This window comes from Vigna unguiculata, chromosome 3, assembly GCF_037176805.1.
Source record: "Vigna unguiculata cultivar grain cowpea cultivar isolate G323 ecotype 2 chromosome 3, ASM3717680v1, whole genome shotgun sequence".
Taxonomy (NCBI): Eukaryota; Viridiplantae; Streptophyta; class Magnoliopsida; order Fabales; family Fabaceae; genus Vigna; species Vigna unguiculata.
In genome coordinates, this window is record NC_140794.1 from 36,414,508 (window position 1) to 36,425,542 (window position 11,035).

Here is an 11,035-nt window from a genome sequence, read left to right on the forward strand (position 1 = left end):
GTTTATTTTGAAATGTTGAACAATTTTTATATATTAATTATGAATTATTTAAATTGTAAACGGTGAAAACGGTAAAAAATTGGAAAAAAGCGTTACCAAAAGATGAAAATTTTCAACTTAAAGACATGACTCTCATCTAAGTATTGTCCAACGTGTTTCTTTTGAAATGTTGAAGGATTTTTATATATAACATGAGTCATTTAAATTTTAAATGGTGAAAAGGGTTAAAAAATTAAGAAAATGTTAAACAATTTGGATATATAACATATGTTTCATTTTAATTGTAAATGGTGAAAAGGGTAAACAAAACTAAAAAACTATTTCAAAAAGATGAAAATTTTCAAATTTAAAAAGACCAATTCGCTTTATGTATTGGCCAAAGTGGTTCTATTGAAATGTTGAATAATTTTCATAATATAACATGAGTCATTTAAATTGTAAACGGTGAAAATGATACAAAAAATGAAAAAAGCGTTGTCAAAAGATTAAAATATTCAAATTTAAAAACACCAATCCCCTATTATTATTGCACAATGTCTTTCTTTTGAAATGTTGAACAATTTCGATATATAACATATGAGTCTTTTAAATTGTAAACGATGAAAAGGGTAAAAAAAATTAAACAACTATTTCCAAAAGATGAAAATTTTCAACTTTAAAAACAACAATTCTCTTTTAGTAACTGCCATTAAAAACAACAATTCCCTTTGAGTAACTGTCAAAGTGGTTTTGTTGAAATTTTGAACACATTGCATATATAAAATCTGAATTTTTTAAATTATAAACTGTGGAAAAGGTTAAAAAAAATAAAAAAGTGTCACCGAAATATGCAAAATTTTCAAATTTGAAAACACTAATCCCCTTTAAGTATTGCCCAACGTGTTTATTTTGGAATGTTGAAAAAATTTTATTCGCAAAATATGAATTATTTAAATTGTAAATGGTGAAAACAGTACAAAAAGTGAAACAATCGTTGCTAAAACATAAATATTTTCAAATTTGAAAACACCAATCCCCTATGAGTATTGCCCAACTTGTTTCTAATGAAATGTTGAACAAATTTGATCTATAATAAATGGGTCATTTAAATTATAAATGATGAAAAGGGTAAAAAAAAAATAAAAAAACATTTTCCAAGAGAAGAAAATTTTGCAAATTGCAAAACACAAATTTCCTTTGAATAACTGCCAAAGTGGTTCTGTTGAAATTTTGAACAAATTTCATATATTAAATATGAATTATTTCAATTGTAAACGGTGAAAAGGGTTAAAAAAATTAAAAAGTGTTACTGAAAGATGAAATTTTTCACATTTGAAAACACCGATCCCCGCTAGGTATTTCCCAACGTGTTTATTTTGAAATGTTGAACAATTTTTATATATTAATTATGAATTATTTAAATTGTAAACGGTGAAAACGGTAAAAAATTTGAAAAAAGCGTTACCAAAAGATGAAAATTTTCAACTTAAAGACATGACTCCCATCTAAGTATTGTCCAACGTGTTTCTTTTGAAATGTTGAAGGATTTTTATATATAACATGAGTCATTTAAATTTTAAATGGTGAAAAGGGTAAAAAAATTAAGAAAATGTTAAACAATTTGGATATATAACATATGTTTTCTTTTAATTGTAAATGGTGAAAAGGGTAAACAAAACTAAAAAACTATTTCAAAAAGATGAAAATTTTCAAATTTAAAAAGACCAATTCGCTTTATGTATTGGCCAAAGTGGTTCTATTGAAATGTTGAATAATTTTCATAATATAACATGAGTCATTTAAATTGTAAACGGTGAAAATGATACAAAAAATGAAAAAAGCGTTGTCAAAAGATTAAAATATTCAAATTTAAAAACACCATTCCCCTATTAGTATTGCACAATGTCTTTCTTTTGAAATGTTGAACAATTTCGATATATAACATACTAGTCTTTTAAATTGTAAACGATGAAAAGGGTAAAAAAAATTAAACAACTGTTTTCAAAAGATGAAAATTTTCAAATTTAAAAACAACAATTCCCTTTGAGTAACTGCCATTAAAAACAACAATTCCCTTTGAGTAACTGTCAAAGTGGTTTTGTTGAAATTTTGAACACATTGCATATATAAAATCTGAATTTTTTTAATTGTAAACTGTTGAAAAGGTTAAAAAAATTAAAAAAGTGTTGCCGAAATATGAAAATTTTCAAATTTGAAAACACTAATCCCCTTTAAGTATTGCGCAACGTGTTTAATTTGGAATGTTGAAAAAATTTTATTCGCAAAATATGAATTATTTAAATTGTAAACGGTCAAAACAGTACAAAAAGTGAAAAAATCGTTGCTAAAACATAAATATTTTCAAATTTGAAAACACCAATCCCCTATGAGTATTGCCCAACTTGCTTCTTTTGAAATGTTGAACAATTTTGATGTATAATAAATGGGTCATTTAAATTATAAATGATGAAAAGGATAAAATAAAATAAAAAAACATATTCCAAGAGAAGAAAATTTTGCAAATTGCAAAACACAAATTTCTTTTGAGTAACTGCCAAAGTGGTTCTGTTGAAATTTTGAACAAATTTCATATATTAAATATGAATTATTTCAATTGTAAACAGTGAAAAGGGTTAAAAAAATTAAAAAGTGTTACCGAAAGATGAAATTTTTCACATTCGAAAACACCGATCACCGCTTGGTATTTCCAAACGTGTTTATTTTGAAATGTTGGACAATTTTTATGTATTAATTATGAATTATTTAAATTGTAAACGGTGAAAACGGTAAAAAAATTGAAAAAAACGTTACCAAAAGATGAAAATTTTCAACTTAAAGACACGAATCCCCTCTAAGTATATTCCAATGTGTTTCTTTGAAATGTTGAACATTTTTTATATATAACATGAGTCATTTAAATTTTAAACGGTGAAAAGGTAAAAAAATTAAGAAAATGTTAAACAATTTGGATTTATAACATATGAGTCATTTAAATTGTAAATTGTGAAAAGGGTAAACAACATTAAAAAAGTATTTCAAAAAGATGAAAATTTTCAAATTTAAAAACACTAATTTGCTCTAAGTGTTGGCGAAAGTGGTTCTATTGAAATGTTGAATAATTTTCATAATATAACATGAATCATTTAAATTGTAAACGGTGAAAACGATACAAAAAATGAAAAAAACATTGTCAAAAGATTGAAATTTTCAAATTTAAAGACACTAATCCCCTATGAGTATTGCACAATGTCTTTATTTTGAAATGTTGAACAATTTCGATATATAACATACGAGTCTTTTAAATTGTAAACGATAAAAAGCGTAAAAGAAATTAAACAATTGTTTCGAAAAGATGAAAATTTTCAAATGTAAAAACAACAATTCCCTTTGAGTAACTGCCATTAAAAACAACAATTCCCTTTGAGTAACTGTCAAAGTGGTTTTGTTGAAATTTTGAACACATTGCATATATAAAATCTGAATTTTTTTAATTTTAAACTGTGGAAAAGGTTAAAAAAATTATAAAAGTGTTACCGAAATATGAAAATTTTCAAATTTGAAAACAGTCATCCCCTTTAAGTATTGCGCAACGTGTTTAGTTTGGAATGTTGAAAAAATTTTATATGCAAGATATGAATTATTAAATTGTAAACGGTGAAAACAGTACAAATAGTGAAAAAAGCGTTGCTAAAACATAAATATTTTCAAATTTAAAAACTCAATCCTCTATAAGTATTGCCCAACTTGTTTCTTTTGAAATGTTGAACAATTTTTATATATAACAAATGGGTCATTTAAATTATAAATGATGAAAAGGGTAAAAAAAATAAAAAAACATTTTCCAAAAGATGAAAATTTTGCAAATTTCAAAACACAAATTTCCTTTGAATAACTTCCAAAGTGGTTCTGTTGAAATTTTGAACAAATTTCATATATAAAATATGAATTATTTCAATTGTAAAGGTTGAAAAGGGTAAACAAAATTAAAAAACTATTTCAAAAAGATGAAAATTTTCAAATTTAAAAACACCAATTTGCTTTATGTATTGGCCAAAGAGGTTCTATTGAAATGTTGAATAATTTTCATAATATAACATGATCATTTAAATTGTAAACGGTGAAAACGATACAAAAAATGAAAAAAGCATTGTCAAAAGATTAAAATTTTCAAATTTAAAAACACCAATCCCGTATTAGTATTGCCCAACGTGTTTATTTTGAAATGTTGAACAATTTTTATATATTAATTATGAATTATTTAAACTGTAAACAGTGAAAACGGTAAAAAAATTGAAAAAAGCGTTACCAAAAGTTGAAAATTTTCAACTTAAAGACACGAATCCCCTCTAAGTATTGTCCAATGTGTTTCTTTTGAAATGTTGAACATTTTTTATATATAACATGAGTCATTTAAATTTTAAATGGTGAAAAGGTAAAAAAATTAAGAAAATGTTAAACAATTTGGATTTATAACATATGAGTCATTTAAATTGTAAATTTTGAAAATGGTAAACAAAATTAAAAAACTATTTCAAAAAGATGAAAATTTTCAAATTTAAAAGCACTAATTCGCTCTAAGTATTGGCCAAAGTGGTTTTATTGAAATGTTGAATAATTTTCCTAATATAAGATGAGTCATTTAAATTGTAAATGGTGAAAACGATACAAAAAATGAAAAAAACGTTGTCAAAAGATTGAAATTTTCAAATTTAAAGACACCAATCCCCTATGAGTATTGCACAATGTCTTTCTTTTGAAATGTTGAACAATTTCGATATATAACATATGAGTCTTTTAAATGGTAAACGATGAAAAGGGTAAAAAAAAATTAAACAACTGTTTCCAAAAGATCAAAATTTTCAAATTTAAAAACAACAATTCCCTTTGAGTAACTGCCAAAGTGGTTTTGTTGAAATTTTTAACATATTGCATATATAAAATCTGAATTTTTTAAATTGTAAACTGTGGAAAAGGTTAAAAAAATTAAAAAAGTGTTACCGAAAGATGAAAATTTTCAAATTTGAAAACACTAATCCTCTTTAAGTATTGCCCAATGTGTTTATTTTGGAATGTGGAAAAATTTTTATATGCAAAATATGAATTATTTAAATTGTAAACGATGAAAACAATACAAAAAGTGATAAAAGCGTTGCTAAAACATAAATATTTTCAAATTTAAAAACACCAATCCCCTATGAGTATTGCCCAACTTGTTTCTTTTTGAAATGTTGAACAATTTTGATCTATAACAAATGGGTCATTTAAATTATAAATGATGAAAAGTATAAAAAAAAGTAAAAAATCATTTTCCAAAAGATGAAAATTTTGCAAATTTCAAAACACAAATTTCCTTTGAGTAACTGCCAAAGTGGTTCTGTTGAAATTTTGATCAAATTTCATATATAAAATATGAATTATTTCAATTGTAAATGGGGAAAAGGGTTAAAAAAATTAAAAAGTGTTACCGAAAGATGACATTTTTCAAATTTGAAAACACCAATCCCCGCTAGGTATTGCCCAACGTGTTTTTTTGAAATGTTGAAAATTTTTTATATATTAATTATGAATTATTTAAATTGTAAACAATGAAAATGGTAAAAAAATTGAAAAAAGCGTTACCAAAAGATGAAAGTTTTCAACTTAAAGACACGAATCCCCTCTAAGTATTGTCCAACGTGTTTCTTTTGAAATGTTGAATGATTTTTATATATAACATGAGTCATTTAAATTTTAAACGGTGAAAAGGGTAAAAAAATTAAGAAAATGTTAAACAATTTGGATATATAACATATGTTGTTAGTTTTGAAATGGTTGAAAAGCCAAGAAGGGGGGGTTGAATTGGCTAGTTAAAACTTTAGGCTATTTTTGCAAGCTAAAAACCTCCTTTAATTGAATCAAATAGATCACCAAAGGGTAACTTGTTTTCAGCCATTTCAAGTAGTTCAAAACAGATTTAGGACCTTGCTTGATCAAATTTCAAGTACCTTGCTCTAGATACCAATTGTTAGTTTTGAAATGATTGAAAAGTCAAGAAGGGGGGTTGAATTGGCTAGTTAAAACTTTAGGCTATTTTTGCAAGCTAAAAACCTCCTTTAATTGAATCAAATAGATCACCAAGTTAGGATGCAAACAGTACTGGACTATACACTTTCAGTCGATCAAAAACAGAGTTAACAGATTGATTTTACTAAACAGATTTTGTTCTGGTATAATCAATCGATTGAAACTGAAAAATAGTCGACTGAAATACTGGGAAAAATGCATAAATGTGAATTTGAATTTTAAACCAGAAACAATGCTCAAGAATGATCAAGATCAGTGCAAATGATTATACAAACATGCTCAATGCTTCAGATGCTATAAAAACATGCAAGAGCATGAAAAGGATGATTAAAGCACAAGTTCTTGAAACTTTAAAATGAAAATGCAAGAGAGAAAGGTTAGACAAGAGAGGACACCACGAATTTTTATACTGGTTCACTCAAACCTGAGCTACATCCAGTTCGTCAAGGCAACCTGAGCTTGACTTTGCACTATTTCAAAAGTTTTACAAAGAATCCACCCTTACACTTCCAAAATATGCAAAAACACCACAAAAGACTCTTGAATCACACAAAAATCACACCAGCACAACAAGAACCCTCTTGCAGACCTGGAAAACCACCAAGCACACACACAAAGCTTGAGAAAGATCAAACCTTAGTGGTAGCACAGCCTTGCCTACCACAAACCACTTTCTCCAAGCTTCAAACCAAGCCACAAGCTTCAAGAATTGATCCAAGATCAATCTTCAATAGCTGCAACACCTATGATCACGAAGGAGAGAGTTTCCACACGTTTCCAGAACCAAATCGTGCTCTAAAATGATCAACAGACCTCTCTTTCGAAAATCACAACTTTTATAGTTAAAATGTTACGAAATTCAACAGGTTGATTTTCAAATCAATCGGTTGATTTCACTTGACTTAAGTGAAATCAGTCGATTAAAAACTAAATCAACTGATTGAATTTGTTGCAGTTTAAGACTACTGCAGCCAACATTTTAACCTGTTGAAAAACCATTCAATAGATTAAAAGAGACATTTTAACCTGTTGAAAAACCATTCAATAGATTAAAAACACAACAAAGACCAAACTACATCTAATTAATGCCATAAGGTCTACAACATGAATTACAAACTACAAATACACTTTTTTAATGATGTAACTACATGGGGAGCACACGTTCCAGCCTTGATCAACGTAGTTATCATCAAATCTTCTTTCCTTCATCAATGTAGGCTTCATTCCAATGGTAATGACTTCAAGATAGTTCAAAAAAGCTTCATTCAATCTTCATCAAATCTTCAAGATGCAAACCACCTTGGCTTCTCATGTCAACAATCTCCCCCTGATTTGATGAAGCTGATGAGTTCAAATTTTTGCCCTCATTTAATATTTAAATTTGGGGATTTAATTGAATTTTCTGTGCTTAAAGATTGATTTAATTAGGATTTTGATTATTGGATTTATTGAGTAAGTTTGGTAAAAATGGCGTAAAAATTGATTTTAGTTGCATAAAATATTTTGGATATTTTAACGTTTGTTAATGCAGCTGGAATTTATTTTTGGTCATTAATAGTGTGGATTTGAAATATTCAAAGTTACAAAATAAGTCCAAAATTAGGAAATTCTGGAAAAGAATAAATCAGGAGCTACCCCAGATTTTATTTGCAGAAGTAGACCACAAAAACTTGTTCTGCACCCCCTGTTTTCACTAAGTTGCACCCCTCCTACCACTTAAACTACACTCAACCAGATCACACCATGTGGCAATCCCCACCTTGCAAATCAGGCCAACCATATGCTGACACGTGTCATAATCCTCCACTTACCAAAATGATCAATCAGATCTTGCCACGTCACCATCTCACACATGAAACCCTAATCCTAATTTCCCTCCTCTCCTACCATCACCATGGCAGCTGCCGACCACCATTCATGGACCTCACCGTCAACAGATCCACCACCATCGTGCCTAAAGCATCCTTGACGCCGGAAAACGCTGTAGCCCACACCATCTTCAACCTCTATCTCCGCGCACCACCAACCTGCAGCAGATCCACCACTGCAGCACGCTTTCACGCAACACCACCATGGGAGCGCGAGTCATGACGGTGGCGCACCAGTCTCGCCGACCACCGCAACTGAACCACCACGCCAGCGCAGCCACTGCAGCACGCTTTCATGAGCACCACCTTCGCTGCAGAACTCATCTTCACCACAACTCCACCATCTTCAATCATCTCCAACTACGAGTCCGCACTACAGCAATAGCGGAAGAGCCATCGCAGAAACACCACCATGGCAGCAGCTTCACGCCATTCCTGCAACCTTCAGAACCAGTCACGGCCACCACGAAATCACTACTGGCAGCCACCATTACGTAGCAGCTCAACCACCGTCGTAGATCGAACAAGATGCAGACCGTGCAACGCGCACAACCATGGCATCCTTCACTGCACCTACGTCATGAGGCAGCAGATTCACCATTGACGGACCTTCATGGCAGTGCCACCATCTTCATCACACGAACCAGACCGCACCACCTGCGAAGAGGAACAACCGTCGTAGTAGCACCACCTTTCTACAGCCAAAGTGTGAGAGAAACCCTAGTCTGGAGAGAGAAAACACTCTGCCACGTGTCAGGCTACTACTGGACAGTCAAACTGGTCAACTGGTCAACACTGGTCAACCGGTCAAAGCCAGCAGTCACCTTTAGTAAAAACTGCAAAAATGGTTAAATAAGAGGGGCAGAATTAGAAGTTGGACAGAAATTAAGTTGCTAATTAATTAAATAAAATAAAAGATTTTAAGCAACCGATAGTTAAAGCCCAAAGTCCAGTTGCAGCCTATATAAAGAGACTTAAGGGAGCAGAAGAAACACAACTTACAACTTAGAACTCTCTGGTTTTGGCAGACACCGTCATCCATCACATCTCTCATTCTCTTTTTTTTTTTTTTTATATTTCTTTCCTTCATATCATCATGCATTCCATCAAAGCCATGGAGGGATAAGCTTTTAGGGTTGATTCCACTGTAATTTCTTAACTGGATTCTGAGGTTAGATTAATTTATGTGTTTGTTATTTTGATTATTGTTGTGGTTTTTATTTATCTATGTCCTTTGCTTCTTAATTGAATAGAAAATAATGATTTTAATCTACATGCATGCTAATTATATGAGTTAAAAGGTTTTTAAATTAAATTGAGACTTTACTTTGATTTTATTTAGAAACTTTCATTTGATTAAATAAGTTTTTGCCAATAATTGAGACTCTACTTTGATTAGAAGTAATTACTTTAACTAAAATTAGTCAAGACTTTACTTTGATTAATTAAGTTTTCTATTTGATGAGGAAACAAAGGAATAAATATGATTAGGCATAGTAAAATTTAATTGAGATTGTACTTTGATTAAATTTACTATGGATAATCTAAAAATTCTCACTTTTAATTGAGACTGTACTTTGATTAAAAGTGAGAATGCCAACAAATGAATTGAGTCTTTACATTGATTGATTTGTAAATCAACAACAATAATTAATTTAACAATAATCTCTAGATAACCAATGAAGAATCCTATTTAGAAAAAGCAGTGGAATTGACCTATTTACTATTACTGTGTTTACAATCTTCCGTATTATTTTCTTTGCATATCGAAACCCCCTATTTTTATAGTTGCTAGTTTTAATTGCATTTTTATAAGAATCAAATATTTGAGATCAATTCCGTATTCGTTGTGAGACGACTCAGGGTTATCTTAACCCTAACTATTTTGTTCACTACTAATTTGGCAATACTGAAGTTGCTAAAGTTAAGTAGTGGTAATTTGATCGCTTAACGACAGTGATATCAGAAGCCAACCTCTATCTTCTTCCATCTATCTTCTTTTATCTGCCATTGCAAAATGCTTCCATTTGTTGGATACCAATTGATGAAGTAATACCTTAGCTTGAAGCTTGTGAACCTGAAAAACATTTATAGTAGCAATACACACAAGCTAGCAAGTATACAAATGTGATCATGCTACCCCTATTAATAATATGAGTTTAAATTCAGATTTGATTATTGATTCCAATTTTAATGCTTAGTTTAATGTGATCAATTATCCATTTTCCAATTTTTCTAATTTTTCTAATTTTTCTTCCCCTTTGGATTCATCAAACAGAACAAATGCATAAAGATAACAAGGATTGCATATCATTTGATTAATACTGGAAGGAAATACAACTAACAGAAACTGAAAACAGAAAATAGATGCATAAAGTTGATACAATCAGTCGACTGAAATGAAAAACAACCAACTGAAACAAACAGAACTCAAACTGAAAAATCACAAACACAACGATGCAATGCATGATCCTAAACAACCACAACACTCAGTCATCCTGAGGATCATTTCTGGTCTGGAATGAGTGAAGCATATCATGGATGTCATGGATTTGGCCATCCAATGCATTGAATCTCTCATTGCAAAAGTTGTGATGTTCATGTTGAGACACATTGAGCTCATGCAGCTGTTTCAGCACCATCCTCTCAAAATGTGAGTACATAGGGCTTCTATCTTCTAGAGGGTTGTAGGGAATCAAGTCCATAGGTCCAACAATTGATTCTTCCTCTTGATTTGCACCACTTGGACCAGCTTCATGGTCATGTGCACCACCAACAACATCTCCAACAATTGTCCATCCATTTCCCACCTTGATAAAGCCCATTTTGTGAAGATTTGGAGGTATGGTTCAATAGTCCAGTTGACTCCTCTAGCTCATCCTCTACATCAATACCAAATTATTCAATGAATTTAGACACCAAAACCACATATGGAAGCCTAAAATCTGTGAGCCTCTAGGCCTTGAGCATGTGATCTCCATTTGAACACCCTTGATGTTAGACAACAGGACATCATTTTGAACTCTAAGTTGGTGAAAAACACCTTCATCAAGTCTAGATAGATTTTCCCTGAAAGTTCAAGGAAGGACTTCAACTTTTGATGCTTTAGTTGTTGGAATAGGCTC